The following is a 10,424-nucleotide window of genomic DNA, read 5'->3' on the forward strand; positions in this document are numbered from 1 at the left end:
CCCGTGTTTCCGCTTTAGCGGGGTGTGACAAGATATTTCTACAATTATTCATTAAAGCCATGATGAATGCTAATGAGGATATTCCGGCCAGATCCAGTTCTGAAAAAGGGCCAACATTCACCATGACCAGAATCAGACAACATACTGAAGTGGAAGACCTGGATTCAATAATGACAGTACTACAAGAATTGATTGCCCTAGCTGATCAGACAGCTCAGTGCGTAATAGACTATAGGAGAGTGATAGATCCAATAGTTCAACCAGAACCGGTTGAACTTGCCTAAGGATCACCCCCATGCCTCGGCTGTGAGAGAACGGTTAGAATTAGAAGAGAGTGTTCAGAAACAGGGGTTACCTGAACAGGGAACTGAGCTGAGAGGGGTGAACAGGCGGGGGGAGCGTTTGATCAGCAAAGCACTCCAATTGTCAGTACTTCCTCAACTTCAAGTTCGGAAGCTACTGAATCTGATTATGGGGCAGATTCTGGTAATAGTCAAGATGATGATGATGATAATGATGGAGCCGATGATCGTGATCAATCCATTCCTGTTTCAAAATATTGCAGTTGGCATAATTGTTGATGACATTGACGATATTTTTCCTGAGTATTCTACTCAGCAACCTTGTCCAAGCTTGCATTCATTATCTTTCAACGTGGATGAATGTGATGATTACGATCGCATACTTCAAGACATACCGGATGATGGAGGAGATGAGGGAGTTAATGTTGAAAATGAAGAGAGGATGAGAGAAAGGGAAGCAGAAAAATATGGAGAGAGTGAGTGAAGCAGAAAAAGAAGTTCAAGCTCCTATCCAAACTGATACACTTAGCCGGGCAACCACATCTGCTACTGACATTCATCCGTTGAATGTTAGTATTGAACAAGACATAGCTRGCCCAGCTATGCATTTGCACACCCCTCCTATCCACTCAATTGGTTCTCAACAACCAATTGTTTTAATTTCACATGGGGATATAGCTCATATGCTAACTACTTCTCATTTGGAGAATGTAGTTATTGAAACAAGTAGGCCGCTGCCCTAGCCTACGACTTTGATTTTGTGCACCTCGAGTCTAGAGCCGATACACATAGGTACACATGAGTCAGGAGCATCTGTTGCTCCAAGTGCAGTTCTTAGTGAACTAGTTGGAACGACCAGAGTGGTGTCTTTTGACATTTCACAAGGACAGGTCGAAAGTCCTACCAATGCTAATATTATGCCAACATTGAACGTAGGCACAACAGTTTATTCAACTGTTGTTACAACTGGTATTCTAAGTGAACCAGGAGTTACTTTACCCGACTTCGTGTCAAGGGAATACCTGGATGGCGCGCTAAAGGCAGTTCAAGACAATATGGATGCTCAAATGGCTAGTCTCAAAAGAATTTTGAAGGGGAAGGAGGTTATAGAAGAAGAGCCACCATATGTGCCATCACCACCGCATGTTCCTGAACTGTCTGTACCAGATCAATCGGTGGATGAGCTGAAATCGTTGTTGTATGCCAAATTAATGGCATCTCAGAATCCAGATGTTGAGGACGCAGATTTGGTCGGTCTCTTACGTCAACAATTAGACGTGAACCCCTTTGTTAGAGCCTCAGAGTTTTTGGCTTTTCAAGATGTGGTTACTTYTAGHTTTTCCAAAGTTAGCAAGTTGATCACATCTAACACCCAAGATCTTAAAAGTTCAATAAACGCCCTAGCTGAACGGGTGTCTACCTTAAAAGAAACCTGCAGGTCTCARGCCATATCTCTCAAAAGAAGGCATGACGATCAGGACGATCCAGATAGTCATGAGGGGGAGAGAAAGAGACAGAGATTGGCCRAGACTTCTGAACAAGGTGCAAGGGTTGGTGAGGAGCCATCAACTCAAGACGTTACTGCTGAAGCTTCTGACCCGAAATCAGTTCGGGAAAGAACAATTGAGGTTATTGAAGTTGTAGATGAAGGTTTGGAGACAAGTCCTACGATCGAGCCAATGGTTGAAAAGCCGACGGACTCCACTATAGGAACAAGGATATCGTACTGAATACCGTCATCTTCTGAAAGCCAAGTGCCAACCAATCAGTGAAGTTCGTACAAAGCATCGGATTGTGTCGATCAAACAAATAGATGCTCAGAAATTGTTGAGAATCTGGTATCCTGTTTTCACTGTAACAAGGCAGGATGGTCAGATTTGGAGATTCAGCGAAGCAGACTTCTCGAACTTATATTTGGATGACCTTGAATATATGTATTTTGAACTCAAAAACATGACGATCAGAAAAGAAGGAGAATTGGTTGCTCTTGAAGCAATCAAGAGATTTATACGCTGTCATGTTAAACTAGCAATGGTCATTGATGTACAGATGGGCCTTGAAGACAATCAGTGAATCATCAATCTTAAAAGACCAAATCAAGACCTAGAAGACATTGAAGGCTATCCAGTGTATATGGTTCTTGAAAGCCCAGAGTTCGGAGTCGTCTATTTTGCTCAACTACAAGTAAAGAAGTTCATGAGGTTTAGCGAGTTGAATAAGTATTCTGACGGTACGATCAAATTAGTGAGAAGGGCACTTGACTTGAAGAGGGTGATGAACGATAAAGCTGCTGAATCTGAACGGATGAGTTCGAAGGAAAGATACTTGCTGATCAATGCGATAAACTTGCTCGAGGAGAAGATCCAATATAGGAATGCTCTAAGAAGATTGGAGAAGATACTTGGACTGCGGAAAACGAAATTCACAAGAGTCCAAACTTGAATCCAAAGGGGGAGAATGTTGGGTTCAAGTTAGAGCGTTAAAGTTGTATTCAAGTTTCTCCTTAGAATAGCTTTATTTTGTAATAGTGTAGTTTTACTATTTCCTAGTATAAATAGTATTTTCCTTTATAATTGTCATTACGAAGTCATTAGCAAAATTGTAATCAAGATTAGAGCTGTAAATTTCTCTCTCTCAATCTAATCAATCTTTSATAATATTCTCTCTACTTTTATGTTCATCTTGATTCTTGAAGATCATATCATATTTGTATGATTTCTGGACTTCACATTAGATGTTAACGGTAAAAAGATTTTAAAGGAAAAACTAGCAAGATTATCAAAGAGAAAAAATATGTGCATCCAAATTATCTCGATAACTACAAATGATAATTATTTATTGATTATACAAATTAATTATATATTATAATAATTGTGTTTTAATAACAAAAAGAATATCATAATAAAAAACGTATTATTTTATCATTACTAAGATTATGATAATATTAAATGTGGTTTTTTGGTATATTTTAATTTGTGGTTTGAATTTATACATGATTGAAATACAAATAAGAAAATGAGTCTTTATCCAAGAACTTAACGATAAGAGGAAGGATGATACAGGAACATCAAATAGTAACATTTGAGATACGGCTAAACTCAAAACCAAAATAGAGATGATAATCACTTCTAATTGTTAAAAGATATAAATTATTATATTATAGTGTAAGCCACCGACATAAACTAATAAAAAAAGATTGAAATTTCCATCTTGAAACCAAAATTTTGATACCAAGAACTGAAAGTAAGTTATCCGATGCATAAATCTAGATAAAAGAAAATGAAAAACTGATAAGAGAATTAGGGCAAGCAGAGGTAACCCAATTGAGACTTTGGAAAATTTAAGAAAGGACTTTTTGACTTACTCCTCCAACTTCATCATCATTGATTATAACAAACTCGTCTCATGTTGTGTGAACCTGCAAGTTTTTAATGAGTTATTGGTCGTACACGTGGGAATCCCTCTTAGTTTGTCTGGCAAACTACGTCCCCTTCGATCCCGCCAATAGCAACAAGTTGGCAAACACCTATAGGAAATGCCATTGGATTCAACTATTTGGCGTTTTACAGATGCAAACATTGATTATATACAAGAAAAATCTTGAGAAGAAGATGTTGTAAGCAAGAAATGAGAACCTGATCATGGCCGAAATCGAACCAGAATTGAGAAAACTGTGGAAAATGGTGGAAACTCTAGAAATTTCCCAAATAGAAGCTCCTATTTCGAAGAATGAGTACAAAGCGATGATTGCATGAGCGGCACCAACGAAGCTATAGAGATATAATTTTGTTATGTTTTCTGATGAATTTCTTAAATTAATCTGTTGAAAGCAAAAGGGAGTAGTTTACTGGAAGGCATCGAAGTCGTACCAGCGAGGGGAATTAGATATGGAGGAAGTATTGGTGGTGAGCATAAAATGGTAGCAGTGAAAGTAAAAGAGAAAACGACGAGATGGAGGACGAAAATCAAGATATTGAAATAGCGGAGGTTGCATGAGACGGTGGATTGGAACAAAGGAGTATCATGATGATGTGTCTGGTAGATCAGGGCATGGGGATGGGCTTTCAGGACCGCCATTTTGGAGAATGATTATGGTTTAGTGACTATGGTGGATGGAGTGATTTCCATGGTGGAAGAGAAAGGTTGGAAGGGGATGTATGTCCTTTTTCCTTCTTTTGGTTTAAAATTTGTATTTGGATGACCGATTTCATCCCAAAATTGAGAGTTATATAATTTTTCTTTTAGTTGATTATTTCATGAACAGTGAAACGTGGACAGTAATTCAAGGTAGTGGGGAGAGAATTGTGGGGGAAGTCAGAAAGGAAATGAATGATGGGTGGGGGCTTTAGAAACCTGTAAATAATGCATAGATGGTAGTTAACCTAGCTTGTTATCATAATAAATACACGCTAAAACCACTGATGAGAACAACACAAATAGGGGTGATCTATGCTTAGTCATTCCTAAAATGGATGAAATACTAGATAGATGAGGTCTAGAAATTGCTGAATCAACTGCTCCTCCAGAATGGCTGGTAATACCACTTAAGAACTCTACCAGCTACTCATTTATCTCTCAAAAGATAAGTGTTTTGATAACACTTAGGCACGCACCTCATAATCTATCGGTTTTTCATTTGGAGATAACTGAAATTGAAAAATAAGGACATATGTCGCCCCTCAAGTCTTATTGATCACATTCGAGTCTGATAAATTTGTGTAGTCTACACTGTTTATCTTTTTTAGACTAATTTGAAGCATTTGTTGCCTTATCATTTCTACACTGCACAAATTTTTTAGAATATTTCTATTCTATATTAACATTCATAGATTTGCTTCTTAAAGCTATCAATTATTGAATGAAAGTCCTGGTTAAAATGAAAATGAGAGGGGTAGTTAGTATGAGCTAAAAGATTTTACGAGATTTGTGACCAAAATTAAAAGAATAAAAGAATCCTGTTCTATCCAATATAATCTGGGCAAACCACAAAATCTATTAGTTCTCAACTCTTTGGAGAATAATATTGAAAAAGACAAAGCCTAGGACAACTCTTGTTAGAAACCCCACCATCTACTCATTTATCTTTCAAAAGATAAGTGTTTCAATAACACTTGGGGCACGCAGCTCATTATCTATCGATTTCTCATTTGGATATAATTGATATTGAAAAAGAAGGATATACGTCCCCCCCCCCCTTCAAGTCTTTTTGATCACTATTTGAGTCTGATAAATTTGTATAGTCCACACTATTTTTCTTATTGAGCTTAAATTGAAGCATTCGTTGCTTTATCATTTCTATACTACACAATTTTTTACAAAATATCTATTATTCTGTCTTAATATTCATAGATACGCTTCTTAAAGCTATCAATGATTGAATGGAAGTCCTTATGAGATGAATAACAAAAAAGTCTCATATATGAAGTACATTCGTTGTACTGAATATATATTTTATATTCATAGGCCAATCTTTCTAAAATATTGAAAATAGGTTCATAAGTTGAAATGGTTCTTTCCCTAACCTTCTTAATCTAAGAAGATCAAATAAGAGAATTTGCAAAGATTTGTTTAACTTTCTATGAATTGACGGTGTTCCTTAAAGATCATTGATTTCCATGTATGATGTCAATGCTCCTCATTTTCATCATAAGAGGGAGATACTATAAATGAATTGGGGAGTAATCACAAAATGAAAGAATTGGGAAGTTTTCAAAGTTTTAGATGAGTGAAGTTATCTTTGAAGATAATTTCTTCTGAAGATAATTGCTGTAGATTATTATGCTGCAATGTTCAAGGGGGAGTGAATGCGAAGATCATTTTGTAAAGAGTTATCTGTTCTGAAAGAAAAATAGGGATTTTTCTCTAGAAAAAGGGGGAGATTTCTCAAATGTTGAAGTTTTTCAAAGTTTGGTGATAAAAGGGGAGTTTGTAAAAGTTTTGAAGCTGAAAGGTTGAAAAAGCTTAAAAGATCAATTTCTGAAGATTTCAACGTTTATGAATAAATTCTGAAGATCGTTGCTATTAAAGCCAAAGTTTAAAGATCTAAAGAATTTGTTGTTTTGGACTTGAATCCAAAGGGGAAGATTGTTGGAACAAAATTTTGTATTCAAGTCCCTGAGCTTAAAGATGTTTTTATATGTTTTATAACAGTTAGTTTTAAATTTCCTTTTATAGGAAGTAGTTTAGTTTCTTGTTTTAGCAGTTGCTATAGATAGCAGCTTCGTAGTTGTTTGTTTGTAACAATAGTTGACAGAATCTTCACTTGCATACACAATTTATAGTAGTTTGTTAGTTGTTAGTTGGTGCGCGTACAAACATTTAACATTTTGATGCATACATTCTTTGAGAGAATCTGTGAGTGATCAAGAACATTGTACTCAAAGTTTATGAAATAAACCTACCGACTGTTTCATCTTCAATTTTGGTGTTCTTGATTTTGTTATTGAATTAATTGTTTTAGACTTGAATTTGGGATCACATCTTCAGATATGGGCTTGGAGTTAGCTGATTGAGACTCATCAAAAGTGACATGAATAGATTCCAATTTGGTCCCAAACGGATCTACAAGAGTTATAGATAATCAGTTTGTAGAAGGGGAGTTGAATACAAACACGAGAAACTTTCAATTTTAAAAATTATATAATGATAAAGAAGATCAATACAAATTTTATAGACTATTTATGGAAGAGATAAGGTAAAGAACCTATCTAAACAATCTTAGGTACACACAATTACAAATAGCAAAGAGAAAATATTTGCTACAAGAGATAAAGATAAGAATAAAAGTGCCTTTCACTTGTTCAAAGTGTTTCTTTCTCTTAGATAGATAGTAGAGAGAGAAGTAACTTTTTGGGTAAATTCTTAGAGAGGAAGAATGATGAACATAACTAAGAGGAGAGCACTCACCTGTTTATACCATTGCATTAAATGAAATTCAGAAGGTACAAAGCACGTGTAAAGCGTTTGGAGGAAATCTTGTTCTTTGCTATAGTAAACAGTCATTTTGGATGTATATAAGCAATCCTCTTTTCATAAAGCACTATAGAGTCAACGGAGTGGCTCCGTACTATACTATACTCTAAAGAAGGTATGGGTTTGTCCTTTTTGTGAGGGAGGACAAGACAAAAACAATCATGCTTGGTAAGTTTCATTTGATCGCTGAATACTGGGATGGTGTTGAAAGGTGTCTTTAGTATTTGTTGAAACTTGAGTAGTCTTCATACATATGTAAACGAGCTTGTAATCACTGAATACCACTTCAATCATGAACTTGCTGGTCTCTAATCTTCAGCTTCTGTCTTCGACATCGCTGAAGGATCTGTGGTGTGAGTTTTGTCTTCTTGAAGTATAACAATCTCTAAAGGAATTATAATACACATTCAGCGATCACTGAACAGACTCAGTGAAGTTTGCTGAAACTGAATAACATAATACTATAATTCGTAAGGTGAAAGGGATCATTATCAAATCAATGAAAGAAAGGAACAATAATCTCCTGCTATTTGATGATGACAAAGCAACATAAAGAAAATTGCCTAAGTTATAATATTAAGGAAAAGGCACAAATAAAATACATATTCCTTTTAACTATTTTGGGATCTTTTTCAGGTATATAATTTACTTATGTAGGTTTAGTAAAGTTTATAAAGGGTTACAAGTTGAAGAGAAACAAACACAAATATGATAACTACAACTGAAAACATATTCACTGACTGAAAGTTGTTAGTGAATGAAAGAGAAGTGGAACTCATAGATATTTGTCCCTAATACTCTTTTCAAGGATATTTTTCAGTAACACTAAAAATATCGTTGTATTTCATCATTGGAAAAATTACAAGTGTTACATCAGTGATTGCTAGACCTATTACATATAGATTGTTCAATGAATGAAATGAAAGTAAATCACGCTTACAAGATAGAAAGTTAATTATTCTAAGTCGCTGAAGTCGATGTACTCTGGTACGTCTACTCCAAGCTTCTTTCTTTGTAGTAGCTCTTTTCTTACCCCGCGGTTCATCACCTCACCAGGTATGTCATTGTCCAACCAAGATCTGAGATACTCAAGGTGGTCTATTGGAAAGAGGTGGAACTCAGATACTCATTGGAAATTGAATTCGCTGTCATAGTCGATGAAAATTAATCCATACTCAAGCTTCGCGTGCACAATTTTTGGTATGTAAGGACCCATCGCTAGCAGTGTCAGATTCAGCTTTGAGGTATCTGGCTTCTTTTGATCCTTTAGGATTTCCTCTAAGGAGAACTTTGTTTCATGCTCATTCCTATGAGAAGATCAATCATTAGGATCTAAAAGGTTTCTTTTTCTTGTGGGAAGCTTCTCCAGTACTGGAGGGACAACAACAAACTTCGATACCATCTTGAGGAGTTCATTCAGTATATCTTCAATTATTGGCATGTGCTTGGACTTTAAACGCTAAAGTCTTGTCGAATCTCTAGCCATTCATCGTAGCCATACTGCCCGAGATATGAAGGATACACGGTGACAACCTCAAGGTTATATTTGGAGATGACCATGGAGATGAGAAGTCCACCATACTTCATCCATCCATTGATGGTGACGTTTGAAATCCTCTGGGAACTTACTCTTTTCTTCATTCTTTCTTCACACCATCTCTAGTCGCGGTCTTTCAGCATATGCACTGTGATGTTCACGTACAGCTTGGGAGGGCAGCTGAGCCTAGGCCTTGACCTGGTCTTTCTTCTTCAGCTTCCCTTTGGCTAGATCTTTGATGGCTAGAGACTTTGCCTGCTTTAGGATGTCTTCCATCTGTTGTCGTTGTACATGCATCTCTTCTTCGGCCTTGAGGGCTTCCTCACGTTCAATATCTGTGAGGAAGTCAAACTCCCACAACCAGAGGTACGAAGGGGGGTTTTACTCTGGTTTGGTCAAATTGACTCCTTAGCTTAGTCATCCTTTGGTCAGAAAGAGCTCCAAATATTGGAATAGAAGGAATCCTTTAATATGGAGGACCAGTGGGGATGAAAGAAGAATTTAGGAGAAGGGATGCTTCAGTTTCAAATGAGAAGGGGACAAACCTAGAATTCTGGGTGATCTTGGTGGGATCTATCTTCTTAAAAACAATAGATAGATTTCCCTCTTAAGCCACACCCTTTGTTTTTACTGGTGGTGTGATGGTTCCCTTTAGATTTCTCCCCCTAGGATGAAGATTCCCTAAGGGAGACATCCTTCTGAGCTGGTGTCGTTCTTGTGTGATACTAAATCGTGAAGTCTTCGTCATCTTCGTCGTCTTCATCATTATCATCACCAAGGTCGTTTACAGCGTTAAAGAGAGGAAGATCTTCATCTGTATCGTCATCCTCGTCACTTTCCTCATCACCAGCATTTAAGGCAGAGGTGACGGGAAGGTCATCATCAATAGCTGGAACTATAAAGGCATCATCATCATCCTCAGTGTTAGTATTAGCTTCATTAAATGTGATGGCATCCTCAAATTGAGGGGTCACAGCTTGGGGGTCAGCTTCAGCCTCAACGGCAACAGCAGCTTCAACTTCAGTTTTCTCAGCAATTTCCTCAGACAAGTCTTTCTCCCCCTCTTTGTCATTAGCAATAGAAAAGGTGAGGTCATTAAGACGTTGCGAGAGGTCTTTAATGTGAAGCTCGAGGTTTGAGAGGGTCTCGGCTTACAACAAGTTAAACTCGGCCACTCGGTCCAGGGATTGGCGTTCAGCATCAGTGAACGACGGTTCAGGGACCGGGGCCGGACGCTGGAGATGTTGCTGTTTTGGACTTGAATCCAAAGGGGAAGAATGTTGGAACAAAATGTTGTATTCAAATTGCGGTGGTTTTAATATGCTTTTTAATATTGTTTCCTTTTATAGTAAGGTAGTTAACCTTTCCTTTTATAGGTGCTGCTATAAATAGTAGCTAGAGTTACTTTGTTTGTTAATCAATGGTTAGACATCATATTAATATATTCATACGTAAACTTTGAGATTTTATCAAGAACACTGTACTCAGCAAGTTTATGAAATATAAGCTTGCCGACATATTGAAATCTCTATTATGTTCTTGATCATTGAATGAATTGTTGAATTAGACTTGAAATCTGGGATCATAATCAGTGTCTGCTGGAGGAGCTTATT

Source organism: Cynara cardunculus (genome assembly GCF_001531365.2).
Source record: "Cynara cardunculus var. scolymus isolate 2C chromosome LG 1, CcrdV1, whole genome shotgun sequence".
Taxonomy (NCBI): Eukaryota; Viridiplantae; Streptophyta; class Magnoliopsida; order Asterales; family Asteraceae; genus Cynara; species Cynara cardunculus.